This window comes from Thamnophis sirtalis, unplaced genomic scaffold (assembly GCF_051295495.1).
Source record: "Thamnophis sirtalis isolate CommonGarterSnake01/CBP01778 unplaced genomic scaffold, rThaSir2_p1.2 scaffold_6, whole genome shotgun sequence".
In the NCBI taxonomy this organism is placed as follows: Eukaryota; Metazoa; Chordata; class Lepidosauria; order Squamata; family Natricidae; genus Thamnophis; species Thamnophis sirtalis.
Genome location: NW_028261386.1, coordinates 47,722,370 through 47,741,208, shown reverse-complemented (window position 1 = coordinate 47,741,208; position 18,839 = coordinate 47,722,370). Strand labels below are relative to the sequence as shown.

Below are 18,839 nucleotides of genomic sequence, written 5' to 3'. Positions count from 1 at the left end.
ATTTTACAACAAACTTTCTGGACTTGCATATTTTGAATGGTCCTATGCTACCAAGGAAGGATAACGTTTGTCATTTTCTTTGGTGAGTAGCAGAAGATATAATGCTCTGGAACCACAAAGTGAGCCCTCTAAAGCTGTGGCTATTTTCTGGTGTCAAAGAATCCATTTTTTCATTTCTGACTATATCAAATAAGCATATCTTAGGTCATTGAATATTTAACTGCCAGGTCTTTATTAATTTAAAAGTAACAACTGCTTGTATTGACAAGCAATTAAGAACCAACTTACATTAAAAGTGTCCCTATACATCTTGGCAATAGTTAGAAACTATTCTACTGGTTAGTATCATAATGTAATCTGAAAGACTACAAACTAAGTAGGTGCCATCCTAGATTTTCTTTTTCCTAGAGTCTTCATCAGTCAATCCTTCAGAATGCTAACACCTAGGCTACATATAGGTCTTGCTTGTTCCTGGATTCCAGTTTTCACTGCCCAAATTCTCCAAAATGCCTACATTTAGACCACACTCAACACTCCAGAGTCATCTTTAAGGACCCAGCATCTTATTTATTTATGGGTTGGCTAATGGAGAATCTGGGAAGCTTTATCATAGTTGTCAATCTCCCAAGTCGTTTTAGGCTCCATTGGTTTCACTTTGCCAGCATGTATCCGGGTTGCAAAGGGGATGTCAGTTGACATCAGGTGTGACATTTTGTTGCCTTAGTTCCATATTGCACCGACCAGCCATTGCCACTCTTTTGTTACCTATGCAGGCAGATATATCACTTTTCTCATTTTATCTTTTTGAGCATCCCCTTTCCTTTTCTCCTTTGACTCTTCTATTCCTTCATGTGTCCATAGCTTCCATTTCATCTGAGAACTTAAAAAATGAGACAATTCCCCAAATAAGGTAAGGGTGAGGTCCTTAAAGGTAGTAAAGAGAAACAGCGTTTTTCCCATTAACTCATGACATTTCTGTTTTGCTATTTTACTTTCAGTTTTAGCATTCCACTCTCCTGTAGTCAATATGATGTCTTGGTTGTGTCAATAAGATACTGCAGGTGGCTGTAGAACCATTCTGCATCGGTTCCCTTTGTATCTGTGACTGGAGCATTGATGTAGATCACCATAATAATGATTGGCTTGCACTGGACTCTGAGATCATTCAATCATCTTGGAGCTTGCATCTGAGCTCTGATTTTGACATTCCTTTATTAATAATGATGGCTATTTTTTTTTCTATGATTTTATTGTCACCAGTGGATTATTTGATACTTTCCTTATATTAAATGATCCAGCATACTCGTGTCTAATAATGAACATCCATGATCAGTCTTGATACTTCTTCAGGTACATTAGGCTTGTTTTGGTTTTCAGTTTTGACATTCCACAGATCATTAACTTAGATGGTGCAGCATCAGACTTCTCTTTGCCTTTGGCCACAACAATTGCTGGATGTTTCCAGTGCAGCTACATCATATGCAGAAGTATTAGTTGTGATTGCCCTCGGCTCTTCCTCAATAGCTTCTTGGGTATCTTCTGGCAGGGCAGAGGAGTTGTTGTGAGGGTCAGCTTCAAGTATTTCTTGGTAAAATACTAGAGTGAATTGTCATTTGACTCCAGTGGATACTTGATTTGAAATATACTGAAACATGGTGTACTTCATGCCATGTACATCCCCAAGGCCTGCTGGAAAAGTCAGAATTTAATAGATTTCCTAAAGCCATACTCAGCTACAGAGGAATACTATTAAAAAAAAGGAGCAGCAACTGAAAAGGCTTACCCCAAAGGTCCCAGAAAGTAAGAGTGCTAAAGGAAGTCTCTTCTATGTGATCATATCAGATAGGTACAGACAATTGAATGAAAATGTCCCTGAAGATTCCTATGTTCATGAAAGGCTTTAAATATAATAGCTTGATCTTTGCAGGTACGTGGAGCAAAGGAAAACTGAAATAGGATCATAAATATAGTTGTAGTTTCACTTAGTGACTACTTCACTGGTCCCAACTGTTGTTACTAAATGAAAACTATTTCAACCTTGTTTGCATTAATTTTCATCTTGGTCACCTTAATAATGGTCATCTGTTTTTACAGCAGCCCTCCAAGATTAATATAATGCAAATGCAATTATAATTTTAATCAAAATTATGAATGCAGAATATACATTTTATGCAGAAATCTATAACATCCTTGAGGTTTTTTTCCCCCAATATAGAAAGCATAACTAGGATCATCTTTAACAGGACAAGGTAAACCATAAATGTTAAAAGTACTTTTTTAAATCCATACCTCTAAAGAAACCTTCATTGGGGTCACTTAGATTTTCTTTCTGTATCCATGCAAGCTGCTAGTCAGAACTGTCTGTATGCAGGAGAAAGATAAAAATTTCAATTAGGGTGAGTGCTGTCATAAGCAAGCTTCATGAGAAGGCTGGAGATAATATGCATTACATATTGATGCCTATCAGCACAAAGAACATAGCCATGTTTTATTCTGTGCCCCTTTTGTAGGTCTGGCAGTAACAGTGCCCAATAAAGGCCTAATCATATTAATTTATGCCCCTATCAATTATGCATTCAGATTCTCTTGATAGCTTGTCAGTTTTTATTCACAATTTTCTTAAAAAATACGCCTCTTACAGTTACTGAGCAAATAGTATGACTGTCAAAAAGTAAGCTTTAAAGAATATTACTTAAAAGGGGTGGTTTTTTAAATTTATAAATCTTCTATTATATGTCATGCATTTGTTAACTTTAAAACAGGTGACAGAACAGGGACAGTTAACATGTTAAGGAGGTTTTTTGGGATGTAAGAATGAAACATATTTCTTTCATTTTAGGCTTTTGCTGGGTCTTTTTTATATATTCAATTTTTCATAAAACCAAAATGTTCTGAGATCTTCAAAGTTTCTATTTCTCTGTTGTTGAACATTGCTATTTTAAGAGTATAAATAATTCCATAATTATACTATGATCAGACCTATTTTGTTATACAAAAGTTAGCAGGTCTTATTTTTGTCACAAATCAGAAATTCAAACCACTATAAAGTAGTTAGATTTGGATCCAGAAGAAAAAGATGCCAATACATATACTACATGGTACTTCTTAAATTGAATGATTGTGGCTGATTAACTTTAAAAGAAATCACAAGCAACCATTTTAGTTTCTGAAAATAATTTCATATAAATCAGGGGTGGGGAACCATGGCCCTTTTATAACTTGTGGATTTCAAGTCCCAGAATTCCTGAGCCAGTCCACTAATCATAAAAGAGCGATGGTTCCCCACTCCTGATATAAATCCTCACATGTATAAATCCTCATGTGTGTTGACTGTTAGCATTGCTTTAAAAAACATGGAAAGTACCAATTGGTAGTTTTCTTCAGTAATCTAGGATTCCTGAAGGGAAATGACAGAAAATTAGTCTGATTGGCTGGTTGAAATAACATCACGGCTATCATCAGTCTTGAACAGAGGCATTGGCAAAATAAGCTATTAATCTTTAGATGAGGAATAATGTATATCAGTCATTTTTCACATAGTAAAATACAATCCTCCTCCCCTTAAATCAGCCAGGTATGTTATCACAGCTCAAAAACTCGAGTAGTTGCCATAGATGACTGAAATTCCATCCAGTCCCCAGCTCTGTGTGAATATTCAGTTTGCAGATTCTCTTCAAAAGCAGTTTGATTGTGTTTCCAAAGTGAACTAATTCTTTGAATGGCATCAGAAAATCAATTCAGACTGTTAAACTGAAGCCTCCAAACCAATTCTGACAATTTTTGGACGTTTCCATGCATGAATTGATGTTGTTTTTGCCCTATCAGTTAAGAATAGTAAAGTCTTGATTTACAAGACTTCAATTTAGCAAACATCAGTGCATTTAATGAATATTTGGTTCTAATAGACATGCTTTCTTCTCATTAATTGATTAAACTGAGGGTTTACTAAAATTGAGTCATATTGATCTGATTTGTTATCCAGTTTGAATAAGTAAAAATACAAACTTAAAAATGCTTACAATCTAGTGTAAATTCATTTAATTTATAAGAATTGCATTATAATATTTTTTTGTGAATGAGCTGAAGATTTGTATAACTATTATTATCACAGGTGTGAATAATAATGTACTTGTGTTATGACACTAGCAGTTTGTTTGAAGTTTTTATATGCATATAGGAAAGAAATTGTACAATTATTTGTAACTCTAATCAAAATTTAGATCTTATCTTTTGCATGCTGGAGCATCATGAGCTTCTCATCAAAAGTATAATAAGACATTCTACCATTTTGACTTGCACATTTTCCCATGTTCAAAGACAATTAATAGCTCACAATGAACACATATGCCATTAATTTATCCAATTGCCATTTAAATCTATACATATGGTCATCCATTTTTGTGAATTCCACAGGTTAATTATATGTTTATATTATAATTATACATTATAATTTTTTTATCTGTTCCAAAATTTCTTCCAATAAACTTCACTGGATAACGATTGACCTGGGTGCTTTTTCCAAACTAAAGAATCCCAAACGTTCAACCCATTGCTTATATAGAATAGGCACACAATACAGAAACACACAAGTTTGATCACCAAAATTATGCAAGCTCTTCCAGGTGCAAATGTAACACAGATTAATGTTGAATAGTTAGCTTCACTGAGATACCCAAAATGATCTTTCAACTTTTTTCTTGGTTAGTGATACCCAATTCCATCACTGTATAGGTGAAGTTAGTATTTTCTATCCCAATCTACATCACTTTACACTAACTGAAACTGAATCCCATTTGGCATTTCATTGCATCTATTTTGAAGAGATCCTTCTGAAGTTCTTTATATTTTCATTTACTGTTTGGCAGCCAGAATATATATCATCATTTGCCAATGTGCCCAACATAAAGCATAGATCCCAACCCTCAAGAGATTTTAGCATTAAAAAAACCCCTCCCTTACGACTCTGTAATTCCTTAATTTGGGATGAAGTTGGGGTGACTGGATGAAGCTGAATGTTTACTGCCAGATGTCTTTCCTGATGCCTCACAAAGTTCACAGAAGATTTTTTTTTTTGCATCCTCAGAAAGATCTACCGCTACCTAGGATTGAATTCTCAACATATTTCAACTTATTCTGGATTTTCTTTCAAGATTATTAAAATATTTGTATGTCATTACATCCATTTTCTGACATATGCTTCTCCTTCCTTGCCATGGGTAAAGTTATAGCTGTGCTTCCAATATTACTTCCAGAAATTGCAGTGGATAAATCAGTGTTCTTTTATAAATGACGTATTCACTATATATTTATTCTTCAAACATGCCTCTTATCTTTATTTTTATTTATTCATTAGATTTTAATGAAAGCATAAGGGGTATGTGCAAACCTACCTATTGGGGTAGTAGATGTTCAGCCCAATGAACACAATAACAGTCATAAAATGACATACCTTGGCCAGAACAAATAAAAACTTTGACAACTTCTGGCAAGGAGAAATGTGCAAGTTAATGGTGCCTCCAGGTAGCTTTAGCATATATGACTGGCAATTGTAACACAGTATCTCTCAGTGCACTTGGCAGCATTATAAGGATCACAGTCTTGCAAGGATGAACAGATTAGCCAATGTGTGGATTTCTCTTTTACATTTGGCATAGATATCTTTCTGCTTCACCTTTTGGTTTCTGTCAGAAGAATATTTATTGTAGCAATGTGCAGTGCAATCCAGCTCTTCATCTATGTTTGAGTTCCCTTCTTATTGTATTTCATGGTATTAATGGAGTACACATTTCTCTCTGCACCTCTACCTTTTTAAAGATCTCCATTCAAGACTACAGTGCCCTTGGGCTACTGGTAATGTTTAATAACTTTCTACACTGGTAGTTCTTTCTTTGTCATTACACCAAGGCTTTTCTTACTTTAGTATATAAAGATCTTAAGTGTTCGCCTTGACTAGTGGCCCACACATTATATAGCAGTATCATCAAGATTATATAGAAAATCTCTATCTTTTTAACTGTTACAATGGATGTCTTGGCAAGAGCCACCTGAGGGGGAAAAAACAGAACTGGGAAAGTTGAGCTACTTTTTCTCACATATCGCTAGATCAAAATGTTATTTAAAATAAAATGTTAGTGGCTATCGTTCTATCAAAATTATCATAAAGGTTTATTTAGCATTTTAACAGAATCTTGATATAGGTAGCAATTAATAGCCCTTTACATATATAGTAGAAATGGAAATAAGACACTTCATTTTTTAAGAAATGCACATCCATCTACCGTATTTTCACGACCAAAAGCCGCACCGGATTAAAAGCCGCAGTATCAATTAACGTTAATTTTTTTAACTTTTTCCACATATAAAGCGCACCGGGTTATAAGCCGCACATTTCCCGACGCTTCTGGACATCGCGAGGAGCGGCACGAGGGTTCTTGGCGCTCCGGGGGGCGCCGAGGGCGGCTGGGAGGGGCGCGCGGCTTGGTTTCTCCTCCCTGGACGTCGCAGCGGCGGCCCCGGGCTCACCGATCTCTGTGTTTTTCGCATCGGGGCATGCTCTTGCAGCGCGCCCCGATGCGAAAGGCACTGGGATCGGTGAGTTTGGGGCTGCTGCTGCAGCGTCCAGGGAGGAGAAACCAAGCCGCGCGCCTCTCCCAGCTGCTTTCGGTGCTTCCTGGAGCGCCGGGAGCCACAGATGTCCAGAAGCGGCTTTTGGGGCTGGTGGGGATTGGATTTCCGGCTCGGTGGCCCCTGTCGCTTCTGGACGTTGTGGGGAGCCGAGGAGAGTGTGGGGGGGAGCGCGCGGCGGTTCTTGGCGCTCTGGGAGGCGGGAGAGGCGCGCGGTTTGATTTCTCCTCCCTGGACGTCGCCCGATCTCTGTGTTTTTCGCATCGGGGCGTGCTGCAAGAGCATGCTCCGATGCGAAAAACACGGGGATCGGCGCGCCCGGGGCCGCCGCCGCGACGCCCAGGGAGGAGAAACCAAACCGCGCGCCTCTCCCGCCTCCCAGAGCGCCAAGAACCGCCGCGCGCTCCCCCCCACACTCTCCTCGGCTCCCCACAACGTCCAGAAGCGACAGGGGCCACCGAGCCGGAAATCCAATCCCCACCAGCCCCAAAAGCCGCCTCTGGACATCTATTGCAGTCGCGAGGAGCAAAGCAGCTGGGAGATCTTTTTCCACATATAAAGCGCACCGGGTTATAAGCCGCACTGCCGATTTTGGATCAAAATTTAGGATTTTTAGTGCGGCTTATGGTCGTGAAAATACGGTATATTAATTACATCACTGACCTGATTTATAACAGACACTAAGCTAGCACCACTCTGGATATCTTCATGCAAAGACTTATCACCCATTCAAAATCAGTTCCAGGTCTGCCTGATGAAATGACCTGTGTGGTAGTGACTTTTAGAGACAGAGAGGTAGGGAATCAACTGGCAAGTAACAGAGTAGATTTAATTTCAAGAGTGATCTCTTTGGTAACCAACATAGCTGACCTTTCCTTCTCCTATGCTGAATCCTGTAGGCAACCTGTTCTATCATTATTGGAGACTCCTGTCTTGTTACTCTTCTGTGATTCTAGGCTGCAATTTTCCAGCAGGTTCTTCAGTGGGAAAGTTGGTTTGATTGTCAGTTTCCCCACTACCAGAACTACTGGGAGTTTTGGATAGGTCACCAAACAAAAGTACTCAGTGTAAACTAAAGGCATATATAAAGTGCTGCACATTATTTAAATGATTTCCCTTTAGCTTGGAGTGGGCATGGAAGTCTTTTGTTACCTCGGATCAGACAGAGATTTTCATTTCTTGTTCTCAGTGTTTATAAACTAGAAGAAGTAAAGATGTTATACCTTCAAGCTGCTTTTGAGAGTTTGGGGAGGAAAAACTGTCAAAGTGGGGGGAAAAAACTCTATATGTTTTTCACAGGTTAAGGTACATGACTTTGTTGTACAGAATCAAGTAACACTTCTATTACATCTTTAAATTAATATCTGGAGTTAACCTAAATAAGATTTGAAAAATGGACTATATTATTTATAACAATTTGATTTGCTAGATGAGGAGATTTGGATTTCAGATCTTAGATTTTCCTTTTTTTTAATTCCAGAAACTTAGTAAAATATATAGGGACAGATACCCAGAGACACTTTTCCTTTGTCATGTGATGGATATGGTACATCTGAAAGGAGAGAATATGAAGAAGTTACTATTAGATATTGTCCACAAAATTATTCTAATAAACTGTGGAATATTTTAAATAGTAATCTCCTTTGGAAGGTAGTTTTACTTTAAATTATTATATAGGTATAGGTTTAGTACAGGTTCATTCTTTAGTTTTTCTTTGCCATGACCTAATATATAGAGAGAATTGAATTGTATCATATGCCTGAAACTATTTACTGTATTGAAGTACTGCATAGAAAATGAATAAATCATACAAAGGCCTAAGTGAAATTACATCTTTGATATACTTTACCCTATCTTTACATGCTGACCTTGTTTATATTTCCTGAATCAGTGTAGAGAGTTGTTGAGTTGGTCAATAATCTAATCCAGCCATCAATAAAACACATTTTCTTGTTTATTAATATGTGATTAAAATGTATATGATAAAAATATATTGACTGCAAGCACAGTTTGCATGACAAGAACAATTATGCCTTCCAAACTTAATCACTACATGAGTCCTTTAACCCAGTGAATGTCAATAGTCTATTTATGAACAACTAAGGGAGGAGGGAATGTTATAAGTACAATATTAGGATTTTCCTATGTTTGTTTGTATTTCATTTACTATTTGAACTTGTATAAATCTCCAAACTACAACAGTCAGCAGATAAATGTCTAATCTTAAATTTATATTTGGTTCTGTGATAAAGCTAAAAACATATGATGATGATATAATGATTGATTACATTGTCAATCAGACCTTAAAACTGGCTTTGTCATTATAGAAGTACTACAGTGCATTAGAATCAAAAAGATTTGTAATATTTTAAGATTTGGTATATAAATCACAACTATAATCAGAAATGGCATTTAGAATGGCATATAGTATGTCTGCTATGCTCTTGAACAGCAGCCTATCACACAATAAAATGTACACTTTAAAGTGTGCACTACACTTGTAACTCTGATGGTTGTAGTTAAAGTACTGTAGTTTCCAGTGCTTATACACACTGGCCTGTCCCTTACTGAAAGAGGGACTATCAATCTAACAATTTTAAAAGACAGAGCAAGAGAGATAAAATTTATTCAAAATCTTAGAGACAAGGAAATTATCTTGACATATATCTGGTATGTGAATTGCAAACTAACATTTGTCTGCTTGTCTGTGAACGAGGACATTCCTAACAGCATGTTTTGTTCTAATCCATAATTCACTGACGTGGTTTAAAATATTAGAACTTTGCATCATTTTAGTACATGTTATGAATCTTATTAGAGATTTGAACAGTAGATCTTTAATTTCTTATTAGTAAAACAAGTTCTTCAATTATTTCATGCTTTATTTTTCCCTACTGCTTTTGACATTTGTGATGTCTCATGTTTTGTTAAGACATAATATTTCATTAAACAATATTATGTTATCAATAATTGAAAATGTTAGCATTAACTCCCTAAGGCTAGTCTTCAACATTACTAACAATTAATATAAATACAATAAAAATACTTTAAGCACAGCACAGACTTGCCTCTATTGAAATTAGTATCATTCATTTGTGTGTGTGTGTGTGTATGTGTGTATTCATAGATTTTCACGGGTGTAGGTATGCTGGTCTTGTTGTATTCAGGTCTTTTCCCATGTAAGATTGAGATTGTCTCGGCAACGTTTCAGCGAGGTCTCACTCGCCATCTGGTGTTGGTGTTTTGGGCTTAAAGCGTGATCGGAGCTGCCGTCCCTCTACAAGCCTTGGGGGGGGGGGATGGAGTGATGGCCCCGTTTCAGCAAGTGGATTGATTGGATGCGTGGCTGTATCATGATTGGTAGATAGGTGCTGATTGGTGCTGGCTGTGGGTGCATTGTTGTTTTGTGTTGTAACAGCCTGGGTGGTGGGTGGGGCTCGTTTGTTTACCAGGACTGGTTTCCAGATGTCTGGTAGGCAGGAGGTATCATCACGTTTATTCATGTTGTGGGGGTGTTTCTCTATTTTGATAGCTTCCATAATTATTCTCTGAACACTTCAACAAGAGAATAATTATGGAAGCCATCGAAATAGAGAAACACCCCCACAACACGAATAAACGTGATGATACCTCCCACCTACCAGACATCTGGAAACCAGCCCTAGTCAACAAACGAGCCCCACCCACCACCTAGGCCGTTACAACACAAAACAACAATAGACACACAGCCAGCACCAATCAGCACCAATCTACCAATCATGATACAGCCACACACACACAACAATAGACACACAGCCAGCACCAATCAGCACCAATCTACCAATCATGATACAGCCACACATCCAATCAATCCACTTACTGAAACATCGCCAGCACTCCACACACACCCTACCAAGATTTATAGAAAGAGGGCAGCTCCGGCCACGCTTTAAGCCAAAAACACCAGCCTGAGGATGGTGAGTGAGACCTCGCTGAAACCTTGCCAAGACAATTTCAATCTTACACGGGAAAAGACTGGAATACAACAAGACCAGCATATATGTATAGATATATACACACACAGACACACACACAGACAAAATACATACATATATATAAATAACTTTATCATTGCCTTACCTTTTCAAATAGCCATATGTCTCAATAGGCTTGTATAAAACCATTATTTTAACACTTTCCACTTTCATCTGTAGTATTGTATCATTTTTGGCTATTTAAATAGAGTGCATGCATATAGTCATATAAAATCACTTGAAAACAGTATAGAACTATAATATTTTGATAATCCTCTTGTAAAGGAGGAAGAAAATGGCAAACCAGAAATACAGGGCTTTCACACAAATAATGCTGTTCCTAATACTTTTTAAGTTAACCACTTTTACTGGTGAAAGTGGAGAAAACAGCGTTATGGATGCTTCTTCTGAAGTTTTAGCAAGTATATATTCATATATTGAGTTTTTCTGATAGTGTGACTGCATACTGTTTACATTATTATTAGCAGAACAAATTTCTCACAAAAGTGAATGGGCAGCCAAGGTAAACATTAAGCACTATTAATAACATGAAATTATAAATGTAATAAGTTTAATGGTACAAAACTGATATAATAACATAAGTATGTGGCTTCTACAGATGTTCCTGCTACTATATTGTATGCTAACTAAGGTTTCCAGGTTATATTTAAAGGCAAACCCACACTGAATTTACAATTAGATTCTAATTCCATAATTCTAATATCTTTCTCCCCCCCCCATTCATTTTCAGTGCTCAGTTTTTATAGTGTATTTTATAACTGGAAGGACCATTTTTTAAACTGTTCTAATCTTTGTTATCATACAAATATTCATATTTATCATAATCTTATAATTGCTTTTCTCCCTAGGTTTAATCTCTTATTTACTTCTTCAATATACGAAATATCTTAAGTAAAAGAAAACAAAATTATCACTTTCAGTTGTTTGCTGTAAACTATAAGTTAACTAAATTTGCTGGTTTAGTTTACTTTTGTACTCTTAGTGTTTAACATTAATTCATATTTTACACTTCCCATTTTAAATGGCAAGTGGTATCATCATCATGTCAAATTGTTAGTGTTTCAACCTATAATTTTTTTATTGTAGCTGTCATCTTACATAAACTCCCTATACATTTTAAGTAAATATGGGAACAACATACTGCACATGCTTATCTTCCTCCCTTTCCAATTCTGAGCCACACTGTTTCCCCAAACATAGCTCTTACAGTAGTTTCTTATTAATTCTAAAGGTTACTGAGAATAATCAGATATTCTGGCACACCCATTAGTCTTAATATAGTCCCCATTCTGACATGATCTCTGCATTCAAAGTAAATAAATCAAAGGCACACTTTAAATTCTCTTGTTCCTTTCGTCAGATGTTAGTTCTGGTTTCTGCCTTAAACCTGCCTCTTCATTTAGCAAACATTTCTCAACATACAACTGTATTTTTCTTTATAAGATCTTGAGGGGGGGGCACTTTGCCAAAGAATCAGTGGACAGGTTTTGTAATTTACAAATTATCTTGCATCTCTCTTTTATGGTATTGGCATGTACCCAATCTTTATCAATCCCTAGTCCACACAATCTTGCTCTATATTTGTTGACATATAGTTATCAGCACTTTCACAGACTCCACTCCTACAGTTTTAAATAGTGCAATAGTGCAACCTTGCCATTGCTAGGCACTTTCATAGTTGACAACTTCATTTTGTACCACTGTCAATGTACAGTAATATTTATAATGGTTTGAATGCAGTCTTTCCAACTTCCTTTAATTCCATTTGCCTTTATTAGATCTTTTCTACTTTTATTTATAAATGTTCCACTTTAGCAGTAATTTACTGTGAATTTTTTGATATGAAAATGACCTATGGTTTTTTTTTTTGTTATTTTTATTGTTAGTTTTCTCAATTTGTTGATGTTCTTGATTGAAATTTATTTCTTCATCCTTTCTTACTGGATGGCAGAAGTCTGTGTTCAGTTTTTATATCCTTGTTGCCCCAGGCTTCTATCCTTTTCCATCTTTGGCTATCGCTGATACATTGTCTGAAAGCAACTTGGGTGTTATTCTTTGAAATTTTGGAAATATTGTTTTCTTCTTCAATTTTTACAGGGTCTTTTATCCATTCCTAAAGTTCCTTGGGTTCTCTTTCACTTAGGTTAAATATACTGAATCTATTCCTTAGATTGATTTTATATTCTAATTATATAGCCTCTAAGTCTCTTTAATCTACTATGTTTAACCTATATTTTTAATGCCAGCAGTTCATTGTCTGTTTCACAATCTGCATCTGGAACAGACTCAGCTGATTGGGTGCTACCTTTACAACATCTGTTTTCTGTTCCATATAAGTATAGCAAGGTCTACGTATAGAATCTGAATTTACATAATTTGAAACAGTTGTTTGCAAATACATTTCTGCAAGATTCTCTTAATTTATTTCCTGCAATGCAGCATTTAACCAGTCCAAATGCATTACAAGTAATCAAACCTAAATATAAATATTCCATGTGCCATTGATACAAGTTGTGTTTCTTTCAGTAAGAACAGCACAATTGATTAAAAGCCTATCCTTACAATAAAGATATTAATGGTCAGATTACTTCTAAACTGACTTTTTAGAGTGAACTCCACTTCTCTTAAATTGTAACCCACAGATTGCCCATTTATAGTGCAAATGAGATTTAGTAAATGACTTCTACCACTGCATCTGTAGTTAATGTATATACCTATGCAACATTGATAGTCATGCAAATTTTAAAAGACAATACTGTAAGTTATTTGGTTATAGCTAAGCCCTTCCATGGAGTCCAGACAAGGAATAAAAACCATCAGTTTCATACAAACCACACTGCCCTTATTTTGAGGTTACAGTAATATGTTTGAAATCACTTATTTCCTTATTTTTACTTTTCAGAAACCTAGGGAAAGTAGCTTCTCAGGCCCCTTTTGCTTCTGTGGCTGAAGTTACTGTTTGTATGATAGTTTGTGTAGTCTGTGGCCTTTTGCCCTGTCCCAAAGTCATTCCCACATACCATTATATCATTTATTTAGTTATGTCCTTTTTTGAACACCCTTGTTATTACATTCAAATGTTCTCATGCCCTGAAAATATCATGTAATTATCTGATTTAAACTGACCCATCTTGATCCATATAACTTTGCTTATCCCTGAAACATCTTACTTAATATGCTTTATTTTTGCTTTTAAAATGTTTTCCTTGGATCATTAATATTGTATTCTATACTTCGATTGTATGCACCTTTGCAAAATAAGAAACTCTTCTTACTGGCCTCAACAAGGACCAGATTTTCTTATAAGTTTGGTCTGGCAATATAATCATTTTCAAATCTCATTGTGAATGTAGTAGTAACTAGAGGGACAGCTTTCACCCTGGGATGTGTGTGTATTTTTAGGACCCAAACATGTCTAAATGATTTAACCACATCCTTATAACTTTCTTTAGCAACAACAGAGAAGCAATTTGTTTTTCAATATCTACCCTCACTGTAGTTTATTGTTAGCTTCATTAAGGCATTTTCAACTGGCCAGCAAGAATAATGCTACTACCACATCAAAATTGCCATCCCTTGGAATTCTACACTGATTGCATTGCAAGTAATCAAACCTAAATATAAATATTCCATGTGCCATTGATGCAAGTTGTGTCTCTTTTAGTAAGATGAGGCACAATTGATTAAAGGCTGGGTGCTAATATTACCTATCCTTACAATAAAGATATTAATGCTCAGATTACTTCTAAACCGACCTTTTAGAGTAAACTCCACTTCTCTTAAATTGTAACCCACAGATTGCCCATTTATAGTGCTTCAATTTAATCTGGATTAAATTTCAGTTTGTTTGCCCTCATGCACCTTGAGATTGTCCCTATATATAGTGCAGCATTTCTTCTAATTTCTTTAAATTATTAACAGCTTTTGTGTAATACTTGAGTCTGCTTCATTTCACCCAATAGTTTTATGTAGATTCTTAAGAGGGTAACAGATAAGATTGAGGTACAGTGTTTTCTAAGGGCTAAAAAGTTAGTAAAGAAATATTTGGGTACCAATAGCCCCCAAATCCAGTCTCAAAAGCATCTATATTTGTATCCTTGTGATGCCTCTGAAAGATGTAGGAGATATTTCTTCCCCATCTATTGTAAGTTATCCATGAAAATATCCATGGCAGTTTCTCTCTCAAAGCTAGCTGGAACACTAGATTCCAGAATGGAATGGATTCATCATCCTTCTAGATTGTACTGAAAAATGAAATGGTACAAGATATCATAATATATTTTAGCATATCTATATGATAGAAATGTACAATATTGTACTTCCTGGTTATATGCATTTTATAGGACAAAGAAAGAGATAAATAAAGATATGGGTAAAATTGAAAAAAGTTGAAAAGAAAACAAAGTATTTTAATTTAAAGCTATGCCTTGTATTGATGCATAAAGCAAATATGTTCAGCTGAGACAGGGGCTTGTGTTATAAGAATGGCAAGACACTGATCTAACAGGAGGCCTGTGATGCAATGTAACTTTGGGACTCCATGGAAAACAGATGCTTCTCCTAGATGACTAGTTTAATCAGAGCTGCTGACTTTATAGTGTTTTCAAAACCCTTTGCCAAAGATGAATTTCCTGGAGTGGCTGAACTGCAGGTGCTAAAGGCCTGGAGTGGACAGGCTGTCTAAAGAACTTCATGCCACTGTCTCAAAAACGAGCTAACTGCTGACAATAATTGATGAGCCAGAGCAATGCAGCAGAGGGTGCACGTTAGAAATACCCACAATAACAACAAATGCCTAAGTTTTTAAATGTACAGCTATTTTCAGCAACAAAGAGCTTCCCAAATCAAAATGCTGACTCTTTTTTTTTCTTGTCATGAAAACAGTTCAGCATACCTCTTAATAACCTGAAGTAAATCAAATGGGGGATCAGCTGGAGCTTAACAGCACTTGTCTCTCCTTGGATATCAGGTGTGTTTACTGTTTCTCTGGCAGATTAATTTATGATCTCTGGTGAGTCTGTGTCCCTAAAACCTGCAATATTAGAGTGGATCCTGGAGTTTTCCTGTACAAAGTCTTACAAAGAGAGATCCCTAATTTGTACCATGGATCTGAATGTGATTGTACATTTACTTATGGAAAAAGAGGATAGATTATATTTCTGATGGGACAGTGAGAGAGAGTGGCAGAGAGAGAGAGAGAGAGAGAGGGGAAAAAGAGAGATCAGTTAGTCTTTTCTCTCTCTTCTTCTAGTTATCTTTACTATGTAAATATGTATTACACCTAGCAATTTACAATTTGGCAGCAGCACAAAAGAAACAATTGAAATAAATAAAACACGGATTTTATATATAAAAGAACAAATATAATCCTTTACAATGTTTGGAATCTATGGTCAAGTTATCACCACAAGAATATTATTACACCAACAATTGATTAATTCTGCATCCTAATACTATGACAAATATATGGCTTTCAATAGTATTGTGGTGTGCAGATAAACCTCTAGGTAGATGGAAGGGGGTGATAATCACACATTTCTAATGAGGTAGAAGCCTTTATTACTTATTACCTCCAAGAGCAGTTACTATTTAACTTCTGAGTTATACACTCCAATAACTAGTTGTGATTTGGAATGCGCTTCGGCTGCTTAGGTAATGTGGATAAAAACAAAAAGGCAATAAAAATCTGTCTAGGAAAGTATGGAATAAAGCTGCTGCAAAAAAAAAAACCTGCTGGTTCCAAGAAAGGCTTAGCATTGTGTTGCTTGCCCCATAAAAAGGGGCATAAAGGTTTTATTTTTCAGGTTGAGGATGAACTGGCAATAGGGTTCAAAAAAGGAATGTAGAGTGACAAATTCCACCTCTCCCCTAGGGTGAAGCTAGCGAGCATGCTGCACATAAATTAACTAATAAATTGCAATCTGCCAATCTTTCCGCTGCTTTCCCTCGTGTTGTTGAATCTAAACTATGTGTATGTGTTTGTGTGTGTGTAAACAAGCTTGATCACAAAAACAATACAGCTAGACCAGGAATGAACTATAGCCAGAGATTGTCCTTGCCTCTTGCTTTGGCTGGACAGGCAGACCTCAAGGACAGACCTTCTTGGTCCTGTCCGTTTATGAAGCTTTAGTGCAGAGAAGTGTTGAAGAAATTACTAAAGTCCTGTCTGATTTTAAAAGTTTTCTGTAATTCTTTGCTGCCATCTAGTAGTCATCCAGAATTTTGCAGCCCAGATCTGATCATCCTTATCTTCATCCAGTTTTGGGGTCAGCAAGTCACTATACTTGGCAAAGAAGCTGCTGCTCCAAGCCCTCTTCTTTGAGTGTAAATTCCATATGAATTTGTTGGGAACTGTGTAACATTATGACATAATTTAGGACTTGAGGCTCAACCAATTATCCAATAAAAAATCTTTTTCCCCTTTAAGTGAATATATGAGACAAAGGGTTAAATACATGGAACCCTTTTCAATGTATTTTGCTGTTCCTGGATCAGATAAAGATGAGTGGGACTTATACGTATTTGATATGCCTATGTTCCTCAAGTCAAGGTGATTTCAAAAACTGAGTTGCACATAATCCCTAGTGCACTTAATAACTGGATTTGCAATTATTTGTTAATTGTAAATAATAACATAATTATTGGAATTTTAAAAATGCAGTAATACACATAAAATCATTACTTCTCTTCTCCCCCCCCCCTTTATTGGTCTTTCTAAATTACATCCAATTCTATCCTCAAAGAAGGTCATTATATAAAGTTTAAATTCTATCTTTGAGGAATACCTCATTTCATTATCTGTCTGGCCCTCAAAACATACCATACACACACATATATATATATTAAGAAGTAATTTGGATTCTTTTCTTTAGGACTCAAGCTCTTAGCTGTGGGTTTTCCTACCATTTCCCACACCATGTATATTAAACAGCCAAGAACATTGGCCTGTTTCTTGAAAGTGACCTGAGACTTCACTCAAATAATTTTGTTGCATGATGTCAAAATTGTTACGTTAATGCATCCCACCTTCTCTTTCTCTATTTTAAAACTTCCTAACAATCCCTGCAACAATTTTAAAGCCAATGTAACAAGATACAAAAAGAAAAGGAATATTAAAATTGTGGAAAACACGCACAGGACTTCCTTTTGTAATTTTATCATTAGGATCCTATTCTATTTTTGTGAATTGATGATGTGTCTCAAGATTTTTCTGGGGAAGGTATACAGAATGATGCCTTCTCTTTCTGTTTCAGGCAAATCAGTCTCAGTAATGAGGAAACCAAGCAGGATGACTATGCTAACTAAAAATACAGAACTACTGGGCTCAATGCTAATCTTTTGAAATAAGAAACAGAGAAGAGGTCAACAATCCCATTCTTCATGTCTGCTTCATCAAAGCATCCAAGATACCTCCCCCCCTCCATTATCTTCTACCTAGCTGCTGATTCTTGCTCAGAAGACAAACCAATTACTTTCTAGAAGTGGCATAATCCAAATGCACAGCAGAGCTAGTTTAGAGTCCTTAAAATGACATTCCAATTACCTCCTAGTCCCACTCCTCTGTTTGGCTTCCTGGACAATTATCCTTGCAGTAATAATCTGAAGGCAAGGATTCTGCAGCACGGAAGGATCTTTCAGATCCATGCCTTCAAGGTCAGTCAGAGTCCTGGAAGACTAGTGAGAGTTGCCTAAGCTTCTTGTGCTCTTTTTTTTTATCAGTGACACGGTCCACTTGCAGAGCCCCTCCTGTGTCTCCAATAAGTAAAAGGCAAAGTTCTTCCTTCCTAGGGAAGGAGTGCCATTTCCTTTCCTCTGAAGGGAGCATAGATAGATGGAGAGATAGGCTTAGGGAACCAATTTCATTGTATTTAAGTACAATGACAATAAAGATTATACTTATACTTATACCTATAAAAAAGAAAGGCTGAAACTGCGGCAGCTTACCTCCTCAGCACTCTGAGATTTAAACCTTGCTTGGTTCTAACTGTAAACCAGGAGTCTATTTTACCCCCTTGTCTTTGGTAGGATGCAGAAGGTGAATAATGAAATCCTTTTGCTAATAGTTTATGAGCCATGAGATTGGAAATGTATATGGATAGACCTGAGCACCGGTCTCAAAATCACTTGAGAGCCTCTTGGAGCCTGCCAGAAGTAACCATTTAATATCCCCACCTTGAGCAG

General features: G+C 36.4%; 1 long non-coding RNA gene across 1 annotated transcript in view; it reads right to left on the bottom strand.

Moving 5' to 3' along the window:
* The window catches only part of LOC106538836 (uncharacterized), an 18,576-nt gene extending 243 nt beyond the window's left edge, over window positions 1-18,333 (bottom strand). Inside the window, exons 1-4 of the long non-coding RNA XR_001312759.2 lie at window positions 18,202-18,333; window positions 8,135-8,176; window positions 2,290-2,361; window positions 1-1,689 (exon numbers count right to left, since the gene is read on the bottom strand). The exon at window positions 1-1,689 is cut by the window's left edge and continues 243 nt beyond it. This is a non-coding gene — a long non-coding RNA (uncharacterized LOC106538836). The remainder of the gene's footprint in view (window positions 1,690-2,289; window positions 2,362-8,134; window positions 8,177-18,201) is intronic.
* Window positions 18,334-18,839: the final 506 nt, after the last annotated feature.